This window comes from Lepidochelys kempii, chromosome 21 (assembly GCF_965140265.1).
Source record: "Lepidochelys kempii isolate rLepKem1 chromosome 21, rLepKem1.hap2, whole genome shotgun sequence".
Taxonomy (NCBI): domain Eukaryota; kingdom Metazoa; phylum Chordata; order Testudines; family Cheloniidae; genus Lepidochelys; species Lepidochelys kempii.
Window position 1 is genome coordinate 10,795,634 of NC_133276.1, and position 25,630 is coordinate 10,821,263.

The following is a 25,630-nucleotide window of genomic DNA, read 5'->3' on the forward strand; positions in this document are numbered from 1 at the left end:
GTGAGAAGGACCCAGTAGGCGTCCCTGGCAGCTGGATCCTATACGGCAGGGGAGGCAGCCAGCCTGCAGGGCCTTCTGCCTGACAGGTGCTGGGACCTTGCCTTTCCACCAGCCTCCCATGGTCCCCGCTGTCACTCCTCACAGGTACGTCATGGGCTGCGCTCTGATCCCTTGTGGGCAGCGGGATAGGACCAGGGTTTGGGGCTGCATGTCAGGCTTTTTAACCGGTGACTACACTGTCATGCCACGCTAATCTTGGCTGGGATGAGGGGCCAGGATTGACGGGGTGTGTGTGGCTCGCACATTCCTCCAGTCGACCTGCTCTGCCGCTCGCCCTAGCAAACGCCTGGGAAGGGAGAGAGGAGGCGAAGGGAGGCCGGTAACTTTCCACTGGGATGGGCTGGTGTCAGGTGGCTGCGGAGACCCATTACATGGGGTCAGGTCCTGCTCCTAATCATGGGGCAGCTGGCATTTCATTCCTGTCCACGCAGGTGAGTGGACAGTACACACGCCTGTGCATCAGGGGATTTCCTGCTCTGTTGTCTGAAATTGCTTGGGGCTGCTCAGCTCAGAGGCCATTTACCTTACCTCCTTTGTGGCCTCCCAGAGTCTTTGCTGGCCTGAGAATGATCTAAGGCCCCAAGGCTCAGATAGATATGGAACATTGTAACACTTCAATAAAGGGGCCAAAGACAGAAAATGACAGTGAGGGATATGTTGTCATAGGGGCTACATCTATAAGACACTTGCAGGACTTCAGTAGGAGCTGTATGCCCTCAGCGCCTGGCAGCATCAGGCCTGTAATGATTGTAGAAGGAGTAGAGAGCGTATGTAGTATGTAATATTTACCATGGACAGTATTATATAGTGTGTGGTCAGAACACTGGACTGTATATTATGCACCATGAATCACACATGGAGCCTGTAAAATGTTACCTACTGTCAAATTCTGGAAGGTGCTGGTTAGAAAACCCCACACACCAACCTCAGGGACTCAAGGATGGGATGGGACTGTCCCTATTATGGCTTCCCCTGCAGAGACCCACCGTGACAAGAGCAGAAGGGCAGAACATGGGATCATGGGGAAGGATCTGCCTGTTTATGTGACTATGCCCCTGATCCATCAACAGCCCATGCACACAGCCCTTGCTCAGATTATTCCAGGGGAAGGGGCTGTTGCTGGCCGGGATACAGGTGCACCCAAATGCTGATCTTGCAGCAGACACATGCACTTGTTATGGGGCCGTTTTGCATAGGACCTTTGGTCCATAGTACTGTACGGGTGGCATCCAACCCCCACCTTTTTGGATGGCTGTGATTAGGGTTTGCTCTCAACCTTCTCCTGGGAGCCATCTCAGAGGCGAAAAGCTGGCCCCGTTTTGTGATCAGCTGTTCTGCAGTTAGGAAGTAGGCACCCCTGAGCATTCCAGAATCTGGCACGCTCACTCTCAGGTTGCTGCCAATTTACATTCCCAGCCATATCTGATGGGGTCACACAGAACATAGGAAACAGACTAGAAACAAAAACGTGAAACTGACCAGGCTGGGGTCCCTGTCACAGCTCAGTGAAGCACACAGGAAACAAACAGTACTGATGGTGATGAGTATATAGATAGTGAAAGTTCTTCAGTTTGCGTTAGGCCTTGTTGGCATCTGGTCTGCACTTGTTTTGCATGCCTGCTTCATGCCAGATCAGCTCAAGCTACACTACTTGCCACTTACACCCTGGTGCAAATTATAAACCTGGGGCTTAATGCTCAGTTGCGCCACCTTTCTGCATCCCAGGATTCTGGGGCTGCCCAGAGGCTAAACCGGCCCTTAATATACATTAGTGAAGCCCCAGGGCTGCACTAAATTCTGCTAGCTTGAAGAGCCCATTCCACCAGCTCAGCATTGCCACAATCCAGCCCTGCTTGCATTCGTTTGATGCTCTGTCCCTTCCCTGGCCTGCCCCTTATGTGGATTGGAGGAAGTAGATTGCATGAAGCTGGAGCCACACAGAGGGGATTCAACCTGAACTGAGGTTCTGGCACTAGGTGTAAGAGACCATTGAATTGGGCCCCTGATTTCTGAATCAGACAGAAAGTCCCATACTAAGGGTTTTGGGAGCCTAAAATTAGCCCCTCCCAAAATCTGGATTCGGACTGGTATTTTGAAGCATTTGAGACTCTAAATGGAGAATTTAGGCACCTTTCTCTGCAGCCTGAGTTTGAGGCCTGGACCCAGTGGGTTGAACTGTGCTCTCTCTCTCACGAGTGCAAACCACCAGTAACTCCTCTGGAGTCACTGGGGTTACACTGGAGGAAGAATAGGCATGAGATGGGAGTCAGGCTCAGTGTCTTTGATCTCTTACGGATGGTGCAGCAGTGCTTAGTTTGGGCCAGGGCTTGACAGAGCTGAGCCCTGCCACCTCTAGGGTTGGCAGGTCAGAGCCCCGGCACCTCTGGGCTTGCTGCATGCATTATAAATGTAAAAAAATTGCTTGAGCCCTGGCATCTCTTTCATCACAAGTTAAGCACTGCAGTTAAGTGAGCAGAATTGAAATATCCAGAGTAGAACAGCTCTGCTGAGGCAAACAACTGGAAGACATTAAACAACCCAATAGACTAGGAAACTCCCCAGCTGTGCCAGCGGTGGAGGGAGATGACACAAAAGAGATCAGCAGAAAGTCTCCATCACTCCTCACCCTAGGCAGCTGCAGCAGGTATGATCATCCCAGGCTCCCGTGACAGGCTGTCTTTGGCTGGCTGGTCTCCCTAGACTGGCTTTGGTATTCGATCTCCGTTTCCTATGTCAGAAAAGCCCATCCCCTGACAATTGTTGTCGAGAGACTCTACGGCCTAGACATGTTAGCTGAATGCTGGTGCAGGCTCTGGCTGTAATCTGAACTGGCTTCTCCAGTGACACATTAGGCTCCGTGTCCAGGCTGCAGCCTGGATCAGAGACTCCAGGGTGCATTACTGCCTGCTGCTTAGTATCCATGGGCTCTCACTGGGCCTGTATCACATATCCCAGCTCTGTGCCATTGACTCATGCTTGACACACACAGGCTGCAAGTGCGGGTAGGATTAGCAGCTGTCCTCCGTGGCAGGTGTAACCAAGGGGAGCCATTATCACTCGCTCTCCCTTCACACCGCCACAGCGTTTGATCTGGGATATCTGTGTGGAGCTGGAGCCGGTAGAGGAGTCGTCAGGGTCTCTCCGTGCACACACAGCAGGTGTGCGGAGTGAGGAGAGCTCTCTGTGCCACTGTGCTGGGGGCTCGCGGGCCCATGGCAGTGCTGCTAGGCCTTTACATTCTCCGAGTCACTGGCCACACACGGTGCTTCCCAATCACCTGCTCTGTCCTGTTTGTAAGAGGCTGGCAGTGATCGCCTGCAATACCCTTCCCAGATAACATGCCTATTGGGAAAGGGCTAAGCAGGTTCTACTGACTCACTATTGCGGGTAGTTACCTCAGTGGATACAAGGGAGGTGGGTGTGGCTCTCTGAGGAGAGAGCAGGATCTAGGGTGCGGGCTGAGCCATCCTCATGGAGGAGCCCTGGGAGCAGGCAGGCTTGGGGAGAAGGTCTGGGCTGATCTTGGTATTCTATTACTGTTACTTTCTTCACGAATAAAGCCAAAGCCCAGGCAGGGGGTGAGTTTGTACTTGACGCGGGTTGGGAAAGGCACCTGCACACACTCCTTTAGCTACTTTGCTTCACGAATGCCTGTCACTTCCACCTATTCATGGCAAAGATTATCCATGTGCTCTGTTATTGATGCTACCGTTGCGGCTATAGAAATGTGATAGCTCTCAAATAGAGAGATGCTGGTGGTGTCTGAGGACGTTACCTGGACTGGCCTTTGGGGTTACGACTTTGCCGAGTCGTCCTGGTTGAAATGCACAGCCTCTCTACCTCTGGTACTTACCTGGCCCCATCGCTGGAATACCTGCGCACCTCCCAGCTTTTAGTATAATTATGCTCCTAACCCCTGCAAGCAGAGCAGGGCTATTGTCTGCACAGTACAGATCGGGAACTGAGGCACAGAGACTGAATGACTTGCCCAAGGTCACACAGGGGGCCTATAAACTGGGTCTCCCCAAACCTAGGCAATTGCCCTAACCCGTGGGCCGTGCTTCCTTCACTTGCACGCAGACTCCAGGCAAATGGGTTTTGTGCAGGGAAATTCAGTGGAGCTGGGCAGAGACAGGCAGGATGCAGTGTTGTCTGAAATAGCAGTCACTCCCCATTTACGTTGCCTTCATCTGAGTTTCCAGGCACTGGATCCATCTAAGTGTAGCTTCAGTGAACACAGCCCTCTGGGACAGCCGATTCAGGCCCCACCTCCCTGCTGCCCGAGGAGATGGCTTGCTGAGGCAGCGCCATGGCTGGGAACTGGAAAAGGGAGCAAGAAGAGACCTCAGAGGCAGATTAAAGCAACAAGATCTTCAGCTCAGCCATAGCAGCTGCCTGGTGAAATGGTGCTGACCACCTTGCTGGGCTGGGACCTTCCTGTCCCTTATCTGAGCTGTCGCCTCCAGTTGACAGGTGCCTGTCACACCGAGTCAGGCCAGCCCACCTGATCTTTTTCATGTGCCTTGTTTCCTGGAGGACTGGTGATTAATAGGTGGCTAGTGCTGATGAAAGCTGCCCAGGGAGGCAGGATAGACTTAATAGTAAAAGCATTGTGAAATGCAGGCCAGGTGGTTGCTGTGAATTGTGGGAAACTATCAGTTAGCTTCGTGTGTGAGAGAGAAAGAATGAGTGAGTAACAGAAGAAGAGAGAAAGGTAGGGAGCAGGTCCTCAAAGAATCAATCCTGATGCACTTGCATGAGAGGAAAGTGATCAGGAACAGCCAGCATGGATTCACCAAGGGAAGGTCATGCCTGACTAATCTAATCACCTTTTATGATGAGATTACTGGTTCTGTGGATGAAGGGAAAGCAGTGGATGTATTGTTTCTTGACTTTAGCAAAGCTTTTGACACGGTCTCCCACAGTATTCTTGTCAGCAAGTTAAGGAAGTATGGGTTGGATGAATGCACTATAAGGTGGGTAGAAAGCTGGCTAGATTGTCGGGCTCAACAGGTAGTGATCAATGGCTCCATGTCTAGTTGGCAGCTGGTATCAAGTGGAGTGCCCCAAAGGTCGGTCCTGGGGCCGGTTTTGTTCAATATCTTCATAAATGATCTGGAGGATGGTGTGGATTGCACTCTCAGCAAATTTGCGGAAAAGGACCTAGGGGTGACAGTGGACGAGAAGCTGGATATGAGTCAGCAGTGTGCCCTTGTTGCCAAGAAGGCCAATGGCATTTTGGGATGTATAAGTAGGGGCATAGCGAGCAGATCGAGGGACGTGATCGTTCCCCTCTATTCGACATTGGTGAGGCCTCATCTGGAGTACTGTGTCCAGTTTTGGGCCCCACACTACAAGAAGGATGTGGATAAATTGGAGAGAGTCCAGCGAAGGGCAACAAAAATGATTAGGGGTCTAGAACACATGACTTATGAGGAGATACTGAGGGAGCTGGGATTGTTTAGCCTGCAGAAGAGAAGAATGAGGGGGGATTTGATAGCTGCTTTCAACTACCTGAAAGGGGGTTCCAAAGAGGATGGCTCTAGACTGTTCTCAATGGTAGCAGATGACAGAACGAGGAGTAATGGTCTCAAGTTGCAGTGGGGGAGGTTTAGATTGGATATTAGGAAAAACTTTTTCACTAAGAGGGTGGTGAAACACTGGAATGCGTTACCTAGGGAGGTGGTAGAATCTCCTTCCTTAGAGGTTTTTAAGGTCAGGCTTGACAAAGCCCTGGCTGGGATGATTTAACTGGGAATTGGTCCTGCTTCGAGCAGGGGGTTGGACTAGATGACCTTCAGGGGTCCCTTCCAACCCTGATATTCTATGATTCGATTCTATGATAGGGGGAGAGCAGCAGAGGGATAAAGAGAATGAGAAAGACACAGAGAAGATGTGTCTACACTAAGAGCCTGGAATTGCACCAGGTCTGAATTTAGCCCTAGGTGGAAACCGCTGCTGAGACATTGATGGCCCTAAGTGGCTGGTTCCTGAACCTCTCCAGCTCGTCCCCTCACAGAATCATTTTGGCCCATCCACACACCATGCACCTGCCAGCCATGGCTGTTCCCAGTGCATTTTCAGACTCCTGAAGATCCTCTCCCACAGCACCTGATGTTGCTTCGCAGCAGTGTTTCTCAAGGGCCAGTCTGGGGACTGGCACCGGTCCCTGAGATCTCCCTGACTCCGTTTAGGAAGGTAGCAGGCTAGTCCCTTGTATCAAAAAGGTTGAGAAACGCTGGCTTAGCACAAGGGATCCGATGTAGTTTCCAGGTGGAAGGCAAGGCATTGTAGGACGGAGCTGGGAGAACTGGCTGAGCCAGGGCAACTGGAATGCACCTAGCTCCATGTGCAAACTAGGAAGAAAACTTTGTAGACAGCACTGTCTGCACCAGATCTAATCTAAAGACTTTGTCCCAGGTGTTGCAACCAGCAAATACAACTGCCATTTGTGAAATGCTTACGACAGCTGTTGTGTGCCAATACAAGGGTCAGGCACGGAGATCAAGGTGCTCCAGTAGTTTGGTGCTGTGCCCCTTTAAATAACACAGTCAGGCCCGGAAGAAGAAAGAAAGGCTCAATTTTCACTCCAAGAAGCATGACCCTTGCATGCTTAGCATCTTGTAGCAGAGTTTTCAGCCCAGCAGTGCTCTCCGAAAGCCCTAAGGGCATCTGGGTGTGAGAGGAATCACTAACCAATTCTCCGGCAGCATAGGCTACCTTTAGGTTTCTCCTATGTGTGGAAAGGTGGCTAGTGAACCATGCTAGCTGGGAAAGGCATGACATGTGCAGCACAGGGCCCAGGCATGCCATGGACACAGATCTGGGAGCAACCGAGCGAGGTTCTCTGCTCCTCAGAAAGGTGCGCGGTGCAGCACCCCCTGTATGTCTCAGTGAACAGAGCCATATTTCAGCAGCTTCGCAGGATGCTAAGTGCTCCTTTGCCACGCTGTAAGGTCAGGTGTGAGCGATGCAGGCAGAGCCGGGAGTTGGCTTGTCCCAGTCTGGAAGGAAACTCTTTCCCGACCAACCCGGCGACCTGCATTGCCACACAGCAGACAACCAGGGTTTGGAGTGTGCAAAAGTAAGGCCTTTTTCCTGCCCCATTCAAGCCAATGGAAGCTTTGCTGAGGGCAGGATGAGGCCAATGGCATTTTGGGATGTATAAGTAGGGGCATAGCGAGCAGATCGAGGGATGTGATCATCCTCCTCTATTCGACATTGGTGAGGCCTCATCTGGAGTACTGTGTCCAGTTTTGGGCCCCACACTACAAGAAGGATGTGGATAAATTGGAAAGAGTCCAGCGAAGAACAACAAAAATGATTAGGGGTCTGGAACACATGACTTTTGAGGAGAGGCTGAGGGAAATGGGATTGTTTAGTCTGCAGAAGAGAAGAATGAGGGGGGATTTGATAGCTGCTTTCAACTACCTGAGAGGTGGTTCCAGAGAGGATGGTTCTAGACTATTCTCAGTGGTAGAAGAGGACAGGACAAGGAGTAATGGTCTCAAGTTGCAGTGGGGGAGGTTTAGGTTGGATATTAGGAAAAACTTTTTCACTAGGAGGGTGGTGAAACACTGGAATGCGTTACCTAGGGAGGTGGTAGAATCTCCTTCCTTAGAAGTTTTTAAGGTCAGGCTTGACAAAGTCCTGGCTGGGATGATTTAATTGGGGATTGGTCCTGCTTTTGAGCAGGGGGTTGGACTAGATGACCTCCTGAGGTCCCTTCCAACCCTGATATTCTGTGATTCTATGATTCTATGATTCTAAGCACTTAGGAAATGGGCCAGATTAGCAGCCCTGAAAATCAGAGTCCCCTGCCCACAGAGCTGATACAGCACAGGCAGGCGGCTGGACAAATTCCTCTACGCTGACTCCTCCACGCACCCGTGATCACTGTGCTGTCCGCGCCGGGTACTGACTGTGCCTCCCACTTCACCTGCAATAGGTGCGTGGCTTAGAGCAGCCAAGCAGCTTGGTGGCCAGCGTGCTGCCGGGACTGCACAAAGCATGCATCATAAATAGCAACCTGCCCCGTGCGCCAGGGGAGCGGTGGGACATGGAGAGGTCTCGTGGTTACTGTTGCCGAGGCACCACCTCCTCCGCTCGCTTGGTATCCGGAGACCGGCAGGGACCCTACATGAGAGAGAGGGTAGAGAAGAACGAGCTGAAAAGCAGACCTGTGATTCCCATGCTGAACTGGGGAGTTCTTCAAACTGGAACGAACTGCCCGCCGTGCGTGTCCCTCTGTCCTGTGCCGCTTTCCTTTCCTTCGTGAAAAGAAATCGCAGCTCTGGATCAGCTGCGGCAGTCAAGCCCAGCATGCGACTGCTTGGTGGCCTGTGGGAAAGAAGTTTGGGGAGTCTCTGTCCAGCTCTGAGTGGGACAAAAGTTCCCACGGCTAAACAAGTCTCTGCCTTCGGGACTGACTGACCTCTTTGTTGGCAGTCTCAGCAGACAGATCAAGGAAAGGGATTGACCTGCCCTCTAGCGTTGGTCCTTTCAGATCAGGGGGGAGGCCCATTGCCCTGAAATAAGCTCATCAAGCCTGACCTGCAAGCATAGGTGTAGTTTGACTTCTATATTGGGGGGCGGGGGGCAGAGCCAGCCAGGCCAATGCGGCCACACGTGGTGGGGGTGTGCAAATTCCACGTCTGCCCGAGGCTTCCATTCCCCCACAACTATGCCCAGGCCTGCAAGCATCCCCAGCTCGGCATTCCCAGCTCTGGGCCTTTGTACCCGAATTTCAGAAGTACCAAGCACCTAACTCCACTGGGCATCAAGAGGAACTGTGAGCGCCCCATGCTGCCTCTGAGAACCATGCCCAAAGTGCCTCACGTTGGGCACTCAAAACCAGCACCCAAAATCAGAGGCCACTTTCAGCAATGCTTAGCCTTAGTCCTCTGGGGAAAGCCTGTAATAACACAAGGGGCTCTGGAACAAATCTTGCTTCCTAACATCACTAACATGAGGGGCCTGGATTTTGGCCCAGGCATTTGACCAAGAGTCCCTTCGGAACACAGGAGAAGCTGTACCCAGCTGTAAGGCCTTGTATACGCAGGGCCCATTGTCTCATTGACGGGTGCTGCGAGGATCTGCACTGCACTGGCATTCTGCGCTTTGCAAGTATAAACGCTGCCGGAGCGTGATGGAGTTCATTTTATTCCCGTCAGCCACTATGACACACAGGCCGTGGGATGCCAGGGCCGGATGGTTTGTGGTACTGGGGAGATAATGCTTACAATCTCGCTCCAGACTGAGACTTCCAAACTCATTGCACGTGTGATCTAACCCGGGCTTTGACAGCTGAAATGTTAGCACTGTCCCTCAGCACCCCTCTGCGTCCCAACACGCAGGGATATTTGCCTTCCTTGAGTTTTCTCCCCCCCTCGCTTCTGCCAGTGGCAGCGGGGCCTTAGTTCACAGGGAACTTCAAGCTGAAAAGTCTGACTGCAGCCATGTTGGCAGCATTTTTTGCAAAGTGAGGCTGGAACCTGTTGCTTTGTGGGAGGGCAGGACCGTGGCGCTATAAGACAGGCATTGGCGAATCTGCCAGCCCCTTGCCTCTTTGGATCGGTACTGACCTAGGTCAGCCTGGTGCTCGGAGCTGCTTTTGGACAGCACATAAAACGGTGTCGTGACTGCCCGTGATCATTAACGATCCCGTGGCACTTTCTGCAGGAGTACGAGTGCTAATCCCAGCATGCCACTCAAATTCCAGTTCAGGCCATCCCGCTCTGCTTCCCATAATGGACAGCATGATCTCACTGCATGTGCTAAACTGGCGATCTGTATTGCTATATGTGGTTAAAAAGCATTTGCATCCCACCCCAGAGGTGGCTGCATTTCGGTGGGGAATGAAGTGCCTTCTATATCCCTCACTTGTTTCACAAGGGAGTTATGAGACTAAACTGCTAAGTGCTTAGAGATCCTTGGAAGAGAGATGCTATAAAATGTGCTAAAAACTTTCATTATAATCGCAACTCAACAGCAAGGTATCCTGCCCATCCTCATACATAGGACAGACACCCCTATCTTCCCCCATCCTGTTTGCCTGTTGCTCAATTGCCATATATGGGCCAGGAGGGGAGGTGAAAGTTATTAATTATGATTTATTTGTATTGTGGTACTGCATAGGTGTCCCAGTCATGGACCAGGACCCCATTGTGCTAGGCGCTGTACAAAAATACAGTCCCTGGCCCCAGGAGCATCCGATCTGAGTATTATACAGCATGGGTAAAGGGAGAGAGTTTATGTTTGTGTGGAAATGGGAGTGGGCAGGCTGGGGCAGCAGTGCAGTCTAGTGGATAGTGCATAAACCCAGAAGTCAGGAAACCCATCTCTAGCCCTGCTACACTGTCTGATGCCTGGTGAGTTCCTTTACCTCGGTGCCTATATTTCTCCCCCTATGCTTGCTGATCTACAGCTTGAAAGCACCCATAGAAGTGCTACGTATTATTACTGAGGGCACAATTAAGTTTGACAGGGCAAGAGTGGCAGCCTGTTATAGAAAGCAGATAGGAGATGGGGGTGAGAGGGCAGAGTTAAGGTTAACTGAGAATGCCCTGCTGCTTCTGTGATTAATTTCTCTGTGCTAATTTTGCATTCAAAGGATTAAAACAAAAAACAAAAAACTTTTGCTGTAAAGAAACACATGCAAACTTCAAATGGGAGTCAGGCCCCTAACCTGCTTTGGCCACGAGGCACCAACTTGCATCTTTAGGTGCTAAATACCTTTGTCAACCTGACCCCTTAAGAAGCAAGCAGTTTGCAAACCAAGGGCTCAGTTCACCATTGCCCTGCACCTTAGGCAATCATTTTCACCACTACAAAGTGTGTGCAAAACGCTGCCATTCTGGTGGACATCACTGCACAAGGCCCAGGCCAACAGAACCTGAGCCTAGGGCCCCCCCAGCGGGAATCGGTAGCAGAGCTGAGATCTTGGGCAATAAGGGAGTTTCTTTTCCAGCCCTCACAAACACAGAGCATTCCACAGAGCATTGTGCAGCCAGCCAGATTGCCAGAAAAATCGAGTCCTTTATGTCCCAGGCCGTGCCCCTTCCCCGGAAGGAGCTCTGGAGGATGCCTTTAGGGCCGGTTATTAGCAAACAAAAGGCAGATTGTTTTGGTGGGAGCCAGGCTTCTGGCAGCACCTGCACAGTGCCGGAGCCGAGCCGGAGCCCTTCACAATGGCTCGCTTTCTGAGTAATCGCTGCAGCGGGCCCAATTATCCACTGTTCCTAATTAGAGATGCAAATAGCCCTGCGTTTGCATTTTTGCTGCAAGAGGGAGAGGGCTCTTGGGATTGGCAGCTGGCTGGCTGTGCACATCCTTGGCTGGAAGATGGAGGGGGCTGGGGGAGAAGGGCAGCAAAGTCCCAGAATGACCCAAGGGGCCCGAGAGTCACCCACAAGCGTGATCTGCCCCTGGCCTGGGTGCAGTACAGAGCTTGCGCAGCCTTCGCCCTTGGATTTATGGCAAGCTCTGGGCTGTGTTCTCTTGTCTCCTGCCTGCAGGATCAAATGGGAGCCAGAGCTGAGGGTAGCAGAGATGGGAAAAGAGTCAGCCCAGATCATCTGTCACTGATGTCCAGATCATGCATCTCTTAGACAGTCTAGGATGGCACGTTTGAAGAATAAATCAGATGGGTGTTAGAGAGACCATGCAAGGTTCATTATTTGGTGTCCTCATCACTCCTTCCCTTCTTCCCTCCCTGATCCATGCACCCAGACAGCCAGCAGAGCCTGACCACCAATGTTAAACTGGGGGTTGCCTTACAGATCAGGGCCTGCCACTGGGCTGGCGTTCCCTGTGGGCTACACGGGTCTCAGAAGCTGGAGTATGAACCTCCCCCTCCCCCTCTCCTATCCTGTCTTCTTGGGAAGCTGACCCAGTGACAGGGCTAACAAGGAAGTTGTGGGTGAGTCACTGTTGGCAAACAAAACAAACCCATCCCCACCCCTTTGGTGCCTGAATTCCACCTTCATTAAGTAGGTTCCTTTATGTGGCAGCCCTTGCCCCAGCCAGCCATATGTTCGTAACCTGAGCACCCCTAGGAGCAGCTAGTTTTGCCTGAGCTTTTGCAAGTTGCCAAAACTCTGGGATTATGGCAGTGCTGGACCCCTGCCTGTGTGGACACCAGGATTTACTCATACAATAAAACAGGTGTAGTGAAGGCGTCCCATACAGTTCTTTGCTGTCTGTCTTGAGCTGCAGCGCCCCTGCAAGGCCAGTTCCAGAATCCCCTCCCCAACAGATCTGCCAACACACCTCACGCCTCCCCTGCAGCAGCTCCTCCTAAGCCAGTCTCGGGTCCTACCACAAGCATGTGCCAAGGGTTGTAGACTGGGAAGGCATCCTCTGGGAGAAGGGAACTGGGCCACAGCAATACCCAGGAGAGGAAAGTCTGCTCTGAGAAGACTCATCACCCAACCCTAAGTTCTCCTCCTGCTTCCTGACGAGGTGACAGACTTCTGCTGCCAACCCTCGGTCCTCCTCCCCACAGAAGGTTAAATCCATGAAGCCGGAGTCACCCAACAGCAAGGTGCAGTCTCCCAAGCCAGAGGCTGTGGAACGAAGTGGCAGCTGTATGGCCCAATGGCAGGGAGGTGTGCAGCCCCTAGGCCTGACAGTTCCCAGTGGAGACATGGAGAGTGAATACGAAGAGTATAGCACAGGGAGGTGGACTGAGGATCCAATCAGTGAGGAGAAAGCTCCGAGCAAACCCTGCGTGGCCTGAGCAGTGACATTCCCCAGGAAAGTGATGATATACACGTAGCCTCTTCTGCCCAGCACTGCTCTTTGTCTTGTACCTTCGTCTCAGATCTTCTGGCTCTGCTGATCCAACGGAGCATTTGCCGGCCTAAGCAACCCACCTATGGGCAAGGGAACTCCATTCTACTTTGCCTCCTGTCTCGAACTGGCCGATAACTTCTCATTTCAGAATCTCCATGGCTGGTGACGGCGGGAGAGGCAAATAGAACCTGGTGGAGTTTGTTAAAGAATTTGTTAAATCTCGCTAACCTTGGGTCTCTAACCCAGATCTGTAATTGAACCCACACGCTGTCAAGTTTGCAACATCACCTCATGCCCACCAGGGACTTCACTGTAGTATCTGGACAGCAATAGTTATGGGCAACAGTATAAAACCCTAAGCTAAACAGATTCCTTGGAATAATGGCATTTTACATTTCTAAAGCACCTTTCATCCTGAAAGATCCTCAACTTGAGATTCGCTATATGCCGAGTGCTGCTGAAATGCAACCACCTCTGGGGAGGAGAGTAGCAGCCGGGGGCAAGTGCAAGTCAAGGACACCGGCTTGTCTGCGTTTGGTGTTTTGTGTATGTTGAGTGGATGACAGCCTGAGTGTCTCAGCTGAAATAAGGAGGGTGGGAAGCAGCAGGCCAGCTGAAGGGTGCTGAAGACAGAGAGGACCGCTCATTAGGAAGTCAAATGTGCTCTTCGGAAGAAAGATGAGACTGCGATTGAGAAAGGAGCCACACAGGACCCGGTTTATGTTCTTAGGGCAGCTTGATCTTAAAGCTCCTGAACAACAAAACAACCCCGGCCCTCTGAACAGCTTCATTATGGCAGGTTCTATTGCTCAGCCTAAAAGGCCAGCCTCTTACTGGCTTTAATTTCCTCCATACCTCCCGTTAGCCAGGCAGGAACATGAGAGAGAGGCATTAAAGCAGCTTTAGAGCAGAGGGGACATTGTCCCAGCTCCTGTCTGCAGCAGAATATCTTCCCTGCATGGGTCTCAGCCCCTCTCGCCAGGATTCACCCTGCCACTAGGGTTAGCCCCTATGGCCCAATCCCAGCCTGGTGTACTGGCTCCTTGTTTGGAAGATGGATTCTGTAGGCTTCTGGCTGAGTCTCCTTGCTTCTCTTTTGTGCCTCTCGGCCCCTCTGTGGGCCCCTCTCCTTTGGCTGGTGAAGTGGGCTGGCTTGACATTCCTGGATGCGCAGCAGCAGGGCAAGCTTCCCCAGCGGCACCCCCTGCTCGTGTGCTGGCCTGAAGGAACCATCTCTAGAGCTCATCACCATCATCTCAGAGACTGGCTAGAGGACCGGATGTGATGATCGGGGCACCAGTGCATTGGGATCAGGACTCAGAACCACCAACCTCACTTCACACAGGCTACCAAGCAGTGATCAGATGGTCATAAAATTTCCTCAATACCAGCTTGATCTGGATTCACACTTGCGATTTAAAGAGACAAAATTTTCTCTAGCCTATTACCAATCCCCTGAGCTATGCAGGCCCCTTTTCACCTGCCTGGGCCTGGGGAAGAGGAACCAGTGTTGCTTCCTCTGGCACATGTACCAGGTTATTCACAGGAGGGGCTGTTGTTTCCTGCATACATTAGCATGCCTTAACGCAGATAGGTGACATCAGTGATGAGGCTGCATCAGATTCTCCGAAAGGATGGCTCCGGTTTGGGTCTCCCTCAGCAGCGCTTTAAAGGCATCTGATGGGTCTTTATATCTGCAGCAAACACAGGGCTGCCCACTGAATAAGGCTCCTCCTGCAGCCTGGCTGCTGATTCCCATGCAGTAGGTGATATGATCCCTATTTACAATCTACACTGTAACAGGTTTCAGAATAGCAGCCGTGTTAGTCTGTATTTGCAAAAAGAAAAGGAGGACTTGTGGCACCTTAGAGACTAACCAATTTATTTGAGCATAAGCTTTCCGATGAAGTGAGCTGTAGCTCACGAAAGCTTATGCTCAAATAAATTGGTTAGTCTCTAAGGTGCCACAAGTCCTCCTTTTCTTTTTACACTGTAACAGGAACCATGCTGGATCTGCTTGGAGAAACCAAGAGAGAGCATGCACTACAGGGAGTGGAGGGTTCTAAGGGTATGCCAGGAATGCTGCCCCTGGGACGTTGGCTCTCCTGGGAACAGAATTCATGCTAGGTGGTCCATGCGGCCATTCTGATGGGATGTAATGCTGGGATCTAATAGCTCTGCTAGATGCAAACCCCAGTGGCACAGAACCCATTCCTGTCTTTCCTACGTGCTTTGGAGGGAGGGCACAATGGGGATTGAAGGTAAAGAGAGAAACAAGCACGTTGAGGATCCTCAGTCACAGGGCTCTGGGGTTCCCCAGTGACTGTATATTAAGCTTCTCTAGGCTGGTGAGGGAAAAATCCCTGCAGAACAATTCAGGGAAGAAAGGAACATGGTTTTCTCTGGCACCTGTTCCAGTAATCTAAAGAAATGCAGCCCCAATGCACTCAGCACCCAGTCTCCAGACAGGATTGGAGACAGGCCCTCAACTTGGACACCCCTGCACTTTGGGGAAGCTTGGCTCCAGGCCCAACTCTGTTTAAAGTGGATTTTATTTATTGAGGGAGGCTCCCTCTCCAAATATTGCCCCTGGCCCTTTCGCTCCAATCTGGGTAGCCCCAAAGGAAGGAACAGGCAGAGGGGATGTCACCCGCTAACAGTGAGGATGCACCACTTGATGCTCCATTTCCACTCATCTGGCTTCCCACATGGAAGACTTTAAGATGGAATCCCTACCCCTGGAGAGAGTTTATCCCTCTCTGCTCCCTTCCCGGCAAGATCTGATTAGAACTGCAAGCCAGACACAGAAGCAGGGCAGATTGTCACTGAGCGAGCTCTCTGGCGAGAAGAGAGTTCTGGCCTACCAGCATTAAACAAGGAGCCCAGATGCCTGTTCAGCCCTATTGCCTGGTGCCTAGCACATGTGCACTTGGGATTCCCAGCACCGACTGTAAATAGGGCACGAGCAATGCCTGCACTCTCCCTGGAGAACGTGCGTCTGGTACAAAACTAACCTGATGTTGCAGTGCCTTCCAACCGCAGAAGCCGTTGACTAGGTCTTAACGCTAACAGCCACGGTCAGGCAGAGTTGGGGTGCTCCCAAAATGCTGAGGAACACAGCAGGGTTTCTAAATTGTCTCACTGGTGTGAGGTCCAAGCTCCCCGCTTTTTAAGGCTGATTGCATATATATTTAGCAATGCTGATGCACCATGAGGATCATGAAATAAAGTGATGACCAGGGGTCAGACGAGGCACTGGATCAGTTCACTGTGCTTTCTCCATGGAGCCATTTGTTAAAATGCCTTCGGTCACAGGTGAAAGGCATTTGGTGGGTCTCAGCCTAGCCCTCCGCGAGCCTTTGGCTAGATCACAAGAACTACGATGCCCTCTGGGATAACTGGGCAAAGCCGGCAGTCTCTGGGCAGAATAGGCCCATGGCTGGAATAGCAGAGGATGCTGAGAGTCAGCATTAAGGTGGCATTCGTAGGGCCGTGCGGGCCCAGGACTGGTACAGCAGCTCAGGACAGACGTTGAGTAGGGCAGCCAGAATGTCAGGGGGGAGCACGGGTCACGAATAATGTGCACAGGCAGAGCTCCCCCTCTGTCCAGCTGTTCAAGGAGGTGCATGGGTAGAGCTGCATAAAGGGAAATGTGCAGAGTGCCTGGCCATACCTGGGGAGCCATTCATCCCTTCCTTTCCAGGGCTGGAACATTCAGCTGATTAGTGCAGCCCAATGAACCCAAACAGGTGGGAACCCCGCGTTCCATCCCCCTCCATTTGTCGCTGTGATTGCCTGAGCGCGCGTTTCATTTGTAACCCCCGTGTCTGCACACGCAGGCCCAGGTGAGTGTGAAAGTGACGCGTGGGGGCGGGGGCAGGGCGAGCCTGGTCATACAGACACGCTCACCGGTGCAGGCATGAGGGCTGTGCACCGGCCCGTGCTCATGTGAGCGTACACTTCACACAGGCGTGGGCGGGTGTGAGCAGGAGGGTCACACGCGAGTGCACGCCCGCCAGTGTGCGGGTCTCCGCGGCTCGCGTGACAGTGCCCAAGGACGCACGGCGGATGGCACCGGTGCCCGCGGGGGGGGGGGGTCGGGGAGGGGGGGGGTGGAGGTGCTGAGCATTACCCAGTTGCCATGGAAACCAGCGGCAGGAGGAGGTGGGCGGCTGCGGGAGGCGGCAGGGAGCGCGCGCCTCGCCCGCAGTCCTGGCGCGGCTGCTTCATTGCGAGCTCCGCCGGCGGACGCAGGAGCCTCGCGCCCGGCCTTGCTTCCCGCCTTGCACCTGTCAGCGGGGGGCGGCTGCTCTGTGCACCGACGGGGACGCCCCAGGTAAGCGCCTGGCCGCCGGCAGGGAAATGCACCGCCCGCCCCCTGCGCGCCGGGCTGCTGGCCGGGGAGCAAAGATCCCTGCGGTGCTCGCTGCAGGCGGGACTCGGGGCGGGGGGGGGGGGGGAGCTGTCCCCGTGCAGGCAGGACCCGCTGTGCTACAGCTGGGCACCTTTCTCCTCCTCCCCCCCCTCCCCCCAAACTGGAGATTGGAGGGGGCAAGGCTTGGCCTTTCGCCTGCAGCGACCTCCCCGCGTGGGTGATAGTTTTGCAAAAGGGATGCTGCATCTCCGTCGCCCTCCCGCTCCCTGCGGCTGGAGGGAGCCACGCGCCTGGTTCCCACCTGCCAGTTTCTACCTGCATCACAGGAGCGGTGGCCAGGCTGCGGTTCAGGCATCGCGGGGGAAGGGGTGGGCAAGGAAACCTGCTAAGGTCAGATCCCCCCCCCCCCGCCCCGCTCAGCTTCCCAAAAGCGTGTTCCCGGGGAAGGGATGGGAGAGAGCGGGTCCTAAGAGGAGATGGAGCAGCTTGCAGCCCTGGGGAGGGGGGATCTGGTCTGGCACCTGGTAGGAAGATGCTCGGAGGGCTCCTGGTTTCTCTCCCTGAGGGTGGGTGGTGCAGTGGCTGGTATTCCCAATTATAATGATAAATATTTTGCTGTGATACTGATCTCTCTACTCAGGCTCTCGCTGCACTATCTTCTGTAGAAGACACATCCCTCCTTCATTTCCACACATACCCCCCCCCCGCAGTTACCTTCATCCCTTACAGCTCTTCCTGCACCCTGCCTTCCTTTTAACCATGCCCCTCAATCCTCTCTGAACCCATCCCAGCCAGCAGCCTCTGGCCAAGGAAGGTTTGGTAGCCGCCCTCTCTGAGCTGGTCGTCACCCCTCAAGCAGCCAGCAGGGGTTGCAATGAGTAGTGAGGTCCCCTGCCAGGGCAGAGCGGGCTGGCTCTGCCAACAGCACTTCCCAGCCCTTGCCAGGCTGGCCCAGGGAGCAAGAGGCCACATCTGGGAAGCGGAGCTGGTGTGAAGCCCAGAGGGCAGGACACAGTGTTACCCAGAAGGCCCTGGGTGTTCAGCCGGCTGCACTGAAGCTGAACAAATGGAAGGTCCCCATTACAGTGACCATGTTCATTCCCGCGCCACACAGAGAAGGGAGAGCCCTGGGATGGACTAATCGGAACGGGGGGCCTGTCCTGACTGCGGCATCCTAGAGAGGAGGGAATAGGCCAGGTGCTTACAGAGGAGGGTCTCCGGGCTCCAATTCACGGGTCTGGAAGGGTGGTGAGAGCAAGCTGGGATCCTCTCAAGCTGCTTCTCGCCCTGCCACTGACTCGCTGTGTGACCACGGGCCAGTCATGTCACTGCTCAGTGCCTCAGTTTCCCCATCTATAACACAGAGATACTTCCCTCTGTCACAGGGGTTTGTGAGGATTAACCGAACCCTGGCCCCTAAACCTGCCCCTCCTTCCCCATCTCTACTAGCAAAGCTACTATCATCCCTGTTCCTTCAGACTCACAGCACTCTTCACCTTTCCCCCCCTTTCCCTCCCACACTAACACCATCAGCACCAGATTCCTACACAAAATCCCGTCCTGCCCAGGCTTTGTCAAACAAAACCCTAGTCCAAGCCCTGATCTGTCTTTCATCTCCACTACTGCAGCCTCCTGCCTGCCCTGGCTTTCCCAACCCCAGCCCATCTGGAAGGCAGTTCTGACAACTTCCAGCCCCATCTCAAATCCTTACGCTGCTTTCCAATCACCATGGCCCTTGTCCTAACCTGCAACGCCCAACAGAATGCATCCCCTTCTCACTCCCTGACCTCGTCTCCTTCGACTCCCCATTCAATCCTTTCACTCCACAGAAAAGCAGCTAAATTAACCACCCCGCAGTATTCTCCTTCCACCCACCTCAGCACCATCTTCCACCTGTCCCCCTGCTCCTGGGCACCCACCTCCCCTTCCTGACTTGATCTGCTGTGCCTCCAATCTCTCTTTGAAATGGTGGGCCTGATTCCCCTCACCCTTACGCTGGTGTAAATGAGGAGTGAGGCCACAGGTTTCCACTGGGGGGCAGCGAGAGCAGAGTCAGGCACACTTTCCTGGTGGGGACACCAAACCCTCTGAGTCTGTGTGCATGAAGGAAGGTAAAAAGAGAAACTCCAAGCTGTGATAATGTGGCCTAGTGGATAAAGCATTGGACGGGGCCTCAGGAGACCTGCGCTCTATCCCTTGGTCTGCCACTAACCTGCTGGGTGACCTTGAGCAAGTCCCATCTCCGTGCCTCAGTTTTCCTATCTGGAAAACGAGGAAACTGATACTTTGTAAAGTGCTTTGAGATTTACTAACGAAAAAAGTGCAGTACAAGAGCTAGGTATTACTATTATACATCCAGAACCACCACAGTGTTGCCAACTCTCAATTTTATCACAAGTTTCACGGTATTTGGTGATTGATTTAAAACCCCCAGCTGCTGGAGTCATATGATTTCTTGAAACTCTTAGCTTATTTTACAATGAAAAGTAAGTGTTTAGCCCTCCTGGTTGCTGAGAAAAGCTTGAAAACATGACCCTTAAAGTCTCAGAAACCAGAAGACAAATAACCAGAAACCACATGTTTGTTTTCCTAAATCTTGTGATTTTTAAGTTGGTCTCATTTTTGGGGGGCCTGACTCATGTTTGGGTTTGGCAATACTACTTCATTTCTCTGCAGCCCTCACCCCGAGTGTCTGTGCACATCTCTGGTGCATCTCATCATCACTTAGACTGTAAGTTCCTCTGGACAGAGACCTTGTCTTTCTTTGATCTGTGAAGTGCCATGCACATTTATGGAAAGATTGCAAAGAGCTCTGAGGTCCCTGGAAGAAAGCGGTGGTAGGTCTCCTGTGTTCTCAACAATAATGCTTAACCCCGGGGAGAGCAAGGAGAAGATGGATTTTCTTTTAGAGTGTGCAAAAAGTAAAAATGTTTTGTGGCCTCCAGGAGTTTAAGAAAATTCTTGTTGTTACCATGCTGAGCTTGTGGCATTGCTTCCAGTGATGCAGAGTGTGGGGTGGGTGTATGTGAATGCACAAACACGAGATTTAATGTCACAATCCTCCCACCTGGAACTAGGGTACATGGATCTCATGGAAACAGCTGGAAATCTCTTTAGAGAGTGCTATAGCTTAGGGAATTCTCTGTGCCTCACAAACCCTGCCATCATGAAAGTGATCACCTGGGATAGGGACACAATGAAGTTCCCATGATGAAGACATGCTCCTTGGTGCAATTCTAGTGGGTCCTATCAGACTGCCGTGGGTTCATTTAACTTTAATTAGCCTCTTTGTCAGCAGTTTCAGCAGATTGCCCCTGGTGATCCCTTTCAAGTCAAAGTGCATTGGCAAGGCCGCACTGGGGAAGCGTGCCCTGATGCTGCCCATGCTGTACCTGGTTCTGTGATGGGAGAATCCGACCCTCCAGGCTTTCACCGGCATAAAAAGGAAAACCACACCAAAGAAACCAGCCGCAGTCTGGCCATTGAAATTCACTTAGGGTGATAGGGGAGAAGGGATGCTCTGGGGATGCTCGTGAATTAATCCCATTAACAGAAAAGCTGCACCTCAAGCCCCTTCCTTGTCAGTCCATGTTGATCACTCCAGTGGTTATAACTCTGCCCCCCCTCCCTCTAGGTTTTTCATTTAGCTAATCAAACCGAGAGCCCTGGCCTGGAGAACAAAGCCCAACCTTTGCCAAGTCTCCCACATTCAGTGCCTTGTAAATCAGGCTTGTTTTCATTGCTCTTTGCTGACATCTGCATAGCTTCCAAGGGACACATGGTGTAAGTCAGCCTAGCTCCATTGACTTCTGTGGAACGATGGTGATTTGCACCACCCCAGAATCTGGCCCTATATATTCTCACTATGTGAACTCTCTTCAGAGAAATGCATGGTACCTAAGTGGATTTCCACACCCTGCTTCTCCCCCGCCCTGCCCCTAACATTGGGACAGTTTTCACTGGTGTGCACGTATAGTAATAACAGGGCCAAATCCTGCCTTTATTGAAGGTAGGAGAAGTTTTTCCATTAACTCCAAAAGGAGCAGGTTGGGTCCCAAGGATACAACTGTGAGCAGGTCCCTTTCCCAACCTGCTCCAAAGCAAATCCTTCATGGTACATAGCGTCCAAACTCACCTCCTTCCTAGGCTTTGGCTTAATTAGCAGTTAGACGGAAAAGCTCTGCTCAGACCTTCACCCAGGCTTGGTTGCTTCTCTCTTGAGGTTACTCAGCCCACATCCTAGGTCCCCTCTCTCAGAGACCCTCTTCTATCTGCCTTATATACAAGTGGCATATAGAGCCACCTGCCTCTGTGTCAGCCGACCCACTAAATCTTTTCCCAACACGATCAACGCCTGCTAAAAGGATAGGATGACTCAGCCAGCTTGTTATAAACCCCTTTGTATTCATAGAGCACCCTTCACCAGAAGGATCCCCAGGGACCTGGGCAACCGCAATCCCAATCCTGAAATTGTTGTACGCACAGAATTCCCATAGACTTAGAGACGATCAGCTGCAGGAATGACCATACATGTAGGAATCTGTCACCCACCTCTGGGGTGGGGCACAGCAGCTGTTTAACAGGACACAGCAACACCACACAACAGTGCATAGGGAGGGGCCAAGAATGATCTGCCCATTTGAAACTGGAGGGAGAATGTAGATCATTGAACACACTGGAAGGGGACCAGGATGCCAGGTTAACCCTGCTCTTGAAAATGGCATAGAGACAAGGGGCCAGGATTTGTTTTTGAGACACCTCCAGCAGTTCAGCATCCTCTAGGACTTTGTGGAGCCCTGGGTTCAGAATGAACTCCGAGCAGCACAGCATCATGCTGGGGCAGGGGGCTCACTACTGACTCCGTGCACAGGGTACTGTGAGCTGTTTCTACCCCACATTGAAGCCCATGGCTCTCTGCTCAGCCTGGCAGCTTCAGAGCAGGCTCTGAGCACTAGAAGCAGATGGCCAGAGGTGGGGAGGGAGAATGGGACAGTGGGGTTGATTTATCCTTTAACTCCCAGCCTCCATCTTCCTCTTTCCCTGTTTTATTCTCCGCTGCCTTGTTGGGCTCTCTCCCCCTCCCATTGCTCGTGCCATTTCACTGCTCAGATTTAGGTTTCGTCTTGTGGAAGTCACTACACATAGGGCCATTTAGCTCATTTGCCAGCTGTCAGCCAGCATGATGGAACCGCTGACACATAGCTCTTCCCTGGCTTCGTGAGCCCAGGCGGGGAGTTCTCAGAAAGGCAGAGATGCTGGCATGGGCAGTCTCTCACCACGAGAGTCTTTGGGGAGACTAGAACGGGCAGTGCATCTCCTTGCTCCTAAAGGACCTGCATCACAGCCCATTGCTTTCATTAGGCTGTGGATAATGCCGTAAGACTGAAGAGTCCCACACTGAAATATGAAAATGGAGGGCCAAAGCCAGTGCTGAGCAAACCTCTTGTGGGTTTAGATGAGCCCCTAACTGTTCCTGATCCAGAGTCCATGGCCCTCAATGGGCTTGGGCTCCAGGTCACCTGATACACAGCACCAGTATGTGGGGAGCCAAACAGACAGGGTGGCCATGGGAAGTGAGGAAGGGAACAGGGCTATAATTCCAGCTTACCTGTTTTACCAGGCAGGTCACTCAGAGTAAAGCAGCTGTGAACCATAGTGATACTCCTCCCAAGGGAGGGGTGCTAAGAGCTGGAGCTAGGGTTCCAGTAGTCAGTGGAACAGTGATGAGGGGAAAGCCCACCAGGAATCCCAGAACCCAGAGGAGTCCTGGACAGCAAGCCAAGAGATGGGTGTACAGCAGGGCCATGGGCACAGCCTAACGTCTAGGAAGGCTGGACGGCCAACTCTGGCATGACTCGGTGCTCCCTAGGCCATAAGCCCAGGGCGGATGGCTACAAGCCCTGCTCCCAGCAGAGGCCTCTGCACTGGTTGCCAGTGACTCCCCTTCTCAGGTTTCAGAGTAGCAGCCGTGTTAGTCTGTATTCGCAAAAAGAAAAGGAGGACTTGTGGCACCTTAGAGACGAACCAATTTATCTGAGCATGAGCTTTCGCGAGCTACAGCTCAGCTGTAGCTCACAAAAGCTTATCCCCTTCTCAGGGTTGGCATTGCCTCTCTGTGCCACAGTCACGGCAGATTCCAGCCCAGACCTCTGCATTTGTCCCTCCCCCCCGCCCCCCGACTTGACGGAGTGATTGGACCCAGGTGTTTGATGGGAATCTCCAGGGTCTGCGACACTGCGTCAAGAAGTCCCACAAGAACCAGGAAGTGCAGCAGCAGGGAGCAGGGGAAATAGCAAGGACTGACCCAACCTTTCCCACCCTTAGGTGAGTCAGTTTGAATTTTCGATGGAGAACGGAGCTGCTGCTACTTTAATGTGAATCAGCCTATCCCTAGTCAAAATCCTTCACTGTTGAGCATCTTCTGGGTGCCTACAAACCCTGCCACCACCCTTGTTAGTATCATTATCTCACCCACGGATGCCTTTCCATCTGTTGACAGAGCGACAAGAAACACAGGAGTGCGTGCCCACACGGTGGAGGTTAACCCATGTTGTATGTTTGCACCTGTACAGCATGAGTTGGAAGTGGGTTTTATTCATGAATACGCCGGCTGGTTTCTTTCTGAGACAGCCTGTATTTAAACAGGATAAAAATCACGTTTAGAGCTACAGGTACAGGTTTCCAGAGTGCCGTAGTGACTTTCACCCTGCCCTGTGTTACCAAGAGTGTTTGAGTGTTCAAAGAGGCCAATGGACTTTTTAACCGGTTGTGCTGTTTGCCTGTTTTCTGCGCCCCACTCAGTTGAACCATTAAACTCAGCTGATCAGTTTCGCCTTTGTTTCTAGTCAACTTCACTTGCTTTCGGTATTGTTTGTATTACAGTAGCATCTAGAGGCCACACAAATGACATCAGGACCTCATCTCGCTAGGTTCTGTACGTACACATCGTGAGACAGTCCCTGATTGAAGAGTTTCCAGTCTAAGTGAACAAAACAGACAGAGGGTGGGAGAAAGGAAATATTAGCCCCATTTTAAAGATGGGGAACAGGTACAAAGATTTAGGGCCAGATTTCCACTTGCTTAGCACCTGGCATACTCCACTCTTTTGAAAGTCCAGCCCCAAATAACTTGCTCACGGAGGCTGTGGCAGAGCTAGGAATTGAACCTAGACCTACTGAGTCCCAATCCAGTGTTTTAACCACAAAGCTCATCCTTCCTCTCTGCTGCTTGTAGGCTAACCCAATGCCGTAGTGTACATACGTATACGTACACCCAGTTTTCAGTTAAAGTAATTCAAATGTTTCTATGTAATATTAAAGCCCAACAAAACGGTATCATTTTACAAAGCCTAAATCCAAGACAAACTATCTGGCAAGGACCATTTTTCACTTGTTCCTTAAGACAATTGTTTGTTTCTAATTTCTAAAGCTCTTAATGAAGATCCTGCTGGGAACCACCAAGTAACTAAAAGGCAACAGCATGGAGCAAATTAGCATTTCTTCTTGAGTTCATATATTTAACTAACAAATGAAGTATTTGGATCCCATATAGCCAAGTCGCAGGCACTGGGGTCATCACCACAATTTGTCTGTGTGATGTTTTGAGTTTAACCAGTGGGTAAAACTAAAGGGTTTATTTGAGTTTTCAACAAGGAAGCCTCATTAGCAGAGGTTCTCTGTGGTCTCTGTTATGTGTTTATGTGCAATTATATATGGAAGCCACTAGAGGTCACCATGTGCTGGCTAGAGCGCCCCATGGAATGCAGATTCTAGTAAACAACACAGACTGAGCTGGAGCTTAAGCAGTGTGGAAGCCTGTTCATGTCTGTTGCAGTTTTCTCTAATAAACACCATCTATTTAAGGAGATCTGCTACTCCATATATCATGACTGTGTGGAGGTCTTGCTAGTGATCCGCAGGATTAAATATTGTGAGGACCAAACAAGGGGGGGCTGGGGTGATGGGAAGGGAAAGTAGGGTACTGGCACAGGGGACTGTAATGCACTAGTTGTGTATATAAATGCATGATGTTGGTATCTAGTGACTGGGTGGACCACATGGTACAATCTAAGAGATCTCAGATGGTACAGGCTTGTGTTTTTGGAGCAGAAGGACCAGGTTCTATTCCCATGTCCATGTGTAGTTGTGGTTTATAAAGCAGTTTGTTACAGGGGGTGTCAGTGACTGGGACATAGGCAGTCATGCCTAAGGTTTAGAGTCAGAAGTCCTGCATTAGAGTCAAGGGTCTTAACCAGAGTCAGATGCCAGAGCCAAAGTCAGGAATCAGAGCCAAGGGTCAGGACTATGTTACCTGGAGCGAAGCAAGGCTGAACTGGCATGTCTAGGAGCTATCGTAGGCATGAGCAGCTAGATGCTTTAAGCAACTAGGGCACTGCTGCTG

At 51.9% G+C, this 25,630-nt stretch overlaps 1 protein-coding gene across 5 annotated transcripts in view; it reads left to right on the forward strand.

Moving 5' to 3' along the window:
• The window catches only part of PACSIN1 (protein kinase C and casein kinase substrate in neurons 1), a 60,521-nt gene continuing 34,891 nt past the window's right edge, over window positions 1-25,630 (forward strand). For 2 of the 5 annotated variants that reach the window (XM_073319467.1, XM_073319463.1), the window contains exons 1-2: window positions 16,994-17,191; window positions 17,871-23,554. The gene's annotated coding sequence lies outside the window, so the exon portion shown is untranslated. Of the gene's footprint in view, window positions 145-16,993; window positions 17,192-17,870; window positions 23,555-25,630 lie in introns of those variants that run through there. The other 3 variants (XM_073319465.1, XM_073319466.1, XM_073319464.1) reach the window with 3 other exon arrangements.